This window comes from Helianthus annuus, chromosome 5, assembly GCF_002127325.2.
Source record: "Helianthus annuus cultivar XRQ/B chromosome 5, HanXRQr2.0-SUNRISE, whole genome shotgun sequence".
Taxonomy (NCBI): Eukaryota; Viridiplantae; Streptophyta; class Magnoliopsida; order Asterales; family Asteraceae; genus Helianthus; species Helianthus annuus.
Window position 1 is genome coordinate 122,410,265 of NC_035437.2, and position 3,361 is coordinate 122,413,625.

At 42.3% G+C, this 3,361-nt stretch overlaps 1 non-coding gene across 1 annotated transcript; it reads left to right on the plus strand.

The window, feature by feature from the left end:
- Positions 1–479: 479 nt before the first annotated feature.
- LOC118492608 lies at positions 480–586 on the plus strand. Its single transcript, XR_004894614.1, has one exon. It is a non-coding gene; the product is annotated as a small nucleolar RNA R71 (small nucleolar RNA).
- Positions 587–3,361: the final 2,775 nt, after the last annotated feature.

The following is a 3,361-nucleotide window of genomic DNA, read 5'->3' on the forward strand; positions in this document are numbered from 1 at the left end:
GTTGGTTGCTACTACTGCCGGGTTCTCTCCAACCAAGGTTAGGGTGGTTACGCCATCCTTGGTTGTAGGTACCCGTTGGAGGACCAGACGGCCTAGGTCTATTATCAATGTAGTTTACCGACTCGGGTTGATCATCTGTTTCTTTCATACAACTCCAACTTTCATGTGGCCCACCACAACCTTCACAAGCCATAACCGAGACAGTTTTTGTCATTTCTAACTTTTTGATTTTTGAAGAAAGGGCCTCGATTTGGGCTTGTAAAGAAGTGCTTTCATCAACCTTATGGGCGCCCGGGGCAATAGATTTATTGCCTCGGGGAGTGTGCCACTGAAAATTGGTTTGAGCAATTTCCTCAATTTGATTGTATATTTCATGTGGGCGGCGATTACCTAAAAGTCCCCCGGAGCTAGAGTCAAGTATTTGTCTTGTGTGTGGCAACAACCCACTGTAGAAAGTGGATACTTGTTGCCATACTGCAAGACCGTGATGAGGACACTTTCGCAATAACTCCTTGAACCTTTCCCAAGTTTCATATAAGGATTCCCCATCCTCTTGTGAATATGTATTAATTTCAGTCATTAATTTAGCCGTTTTAGCGGGAGGGAAATACTTATATAGAAACTTTTGGGCTAGTTCATCCCAGGTGTTGACCGAACCAACTGGGAGGGCTTTGAGCCAAGCTTTTGCTTGGTCTTTTAGTGAAAATGGAAACATTCGAAGGCGGATGGCGTCATTTGATGCTCCATTGATCCGAAAGGTATCACATATTTCTAAGAAATTAGTAATATGTAGATGGGGATCGTCGTCCGCAAGCCCATGGAAGGTTGTGGAGTTTTGAAGCATTTGTATCAAATGTGGCCGAAGTTCGAAGTTGTTAGCTTCGACATTCGGTACATTGATAGCGGCGCCGAGATTACCCACGGTGGGTCGTAGGTAATCCATGAGGGTACGTTGGTCCGCCATTGGAAGTGGGTCTCCCGAAACCTTCTCTTGGTTTTTAGCTTTAAATCTTTTTCTGAGAAAGCGTTCGGGTTCTTCTAGAGGTTCCTTTATGTCTCTACTAGAACTGGAGCTTATACACTACGTAGAAAGTTCAGATGTGGTGTCTGGTTCCAAGTCCTGCAATAAAAACAGAAAAGAATGTTGGTCAGGAAGTTCACCTCGGCCCCGTGGTCAGTGAACACGGCCCGTGGTCGGAGGTACAGCGATTGTTTTCCGGATCCCTGTTACTGGAAAGTTGGACACGGCCCCGTGGTGCACCGACACGGCCCCGTGTTCAGCTCTCTGTAACTCGGAAAATAAAAACTGCCAGTGACACTGCTAGGCACGGCCCATGTCTGACCAGGCACGGCCCGTGCTGAGCTCTGCAGAAACTGAAAAATTAAGAAAATCCTAAAAAAAATAAAAATAAAATAAAAAAATGATTAGGCCGCTGATTCCTAACTTTCTTAAAATCCTTGTGTCCCCGGCAACGGCGCCAAAAACTTGATGCGTGTCAGTGTGTATATATTTTAGGTGTATATTTTAAGCCCTTTTTACACTTTTTAGCCAAGTTTTAAATTTATAAACACGATATTCACTAACACTAAACATACATATGGGCAAGTGCACCCATCATGGACGTAGTATAGTGTTGGTAAGATACCGAGGTCGTCCAAGTGTTAGGATCTGAGTTTGGATTGATTGTGATTTGTGTTTGAATTTAGATGGACAAATGAAAGAGTAGTGCATCGGAATTTAATGGAACCAAACTTTTCACAATCAAACAGAAGAAATGCTATCAATCATACATTTTCTAACACTGAATCAAATGATTAAATTTATTTTTAAACTCTGATTACAATGTGTGAATGATATGCAAACTCCCCCTCAGCCTGAGCTTAGTGTTTGTTCGTGCAGAAAGAAGATGGTGAATGAGCTTAACAGAACAGTACAGAGTACTGTTCTATTTATAGGCACTTGCAAACCTCTGAGCATCTAAGCTGACGTCACCATGAAAGTGACATCTAACCTCCTAACAAACTCTAACAACTGATCAATACAAATACTGCTTATGCTAACTACTGATATTACATTACAATGCATAAACCAAATATAAACTGCTGCTGCATCCTTCCACTGCTGTGAGCCCAGCAGATGTTGTCATGATCAGCAGTGCTTGATCCAAGGCAGTAGATTGAGCAGCAGAGCTTTAGTTCTTCTATCAGACTTTGTCTTGGTCAGTAGTTGTAGGTCAGCAGATTGCATGATCAGCGGATAGGAGGTCAGCAGATGTTGAAACCACTTTCAAGGGGAGAGACTTGCAACCAAACATCTGTTTATTTTGAATCTACTGTTGTGATCCAGTTTTGGCTTTTATTATCTGTTCCTTTGGTAGGGTTCAATCCCATCAATCTCCCCCTGGAACAGATAATGCCAAAACTCTCCATTATTGTAGATTTTTATTGCCTCAACAACAGTTCCCTTATTTGCCCTTTGAATTGTAGTTCGAAGGTTAAGGCATCTGTATCATCTTCATCCCTGCTATGTGGAAGATCAAGGAGATCCTGCAAATCTTCAAGTCTTAGGCCAAGAGCTTGTTCCCTTGTAAATTTCTTCACTTCGCCATCTGCCCTGACCATAGTCAATACGTGGTTCTGTTTGTCAGTTTTCCACTCTTGTATTTTTAGGCGAGATGGGTTTCTTGGGAGATTTTTATTTGTTGAGGAGTTTGGTGAGGCTGGCCTATTCATAACTGGCTGAGCAGTATGTGCAGATTTTTCCAGTTCAAATTCTTCTTTCAACATTACCAACGCACCCGTTTGCAAAATGGCTTTTCCAGTAAGAATTTCTTGAACTGTTTCAGAACCTAACTGGCTTTGTCTCCTTCTTTTGTAGATGGCAGTACCAGCAGGAGCAGTGATTCTTTTGAGATGTGGCTTTGATGATCCTTTCGAAACCTCTGCTTTGGAGTAGTCAGGCTTTTGTGGAGCTTTTGGATATTTCTTCCTTAGCTCTTCCAAACTCTTGTAGGTGGCCCTGACCCTCGCTTCTCCCCACTTAGACACAGAGTTCTTTGACCCATATTCAGCAATTATCAGCTCCTCTTTCATTCTCTTCAGCTCTAAAGCTTTATCAGCTTCAACCCTTTTGAATTTTTCTGGGGGAGTCTGCTTGACTTTATTTTTGATCCTTTCATGAATCCTGGCTACTTCCTTTTCAAGCTCAGGAATAGTCCAGTTTCTGCACATGTGCTTCTCCCCCTTGTATGTCTTGTAGGTCATGATGTTTTCAATGTAGTCTTTTCTCAAGGACTCATCTGCCTTTTCTAAGATTTGCTGACATACATTATTTGCAAACTGTTCCAAAGCTTTGACCTGT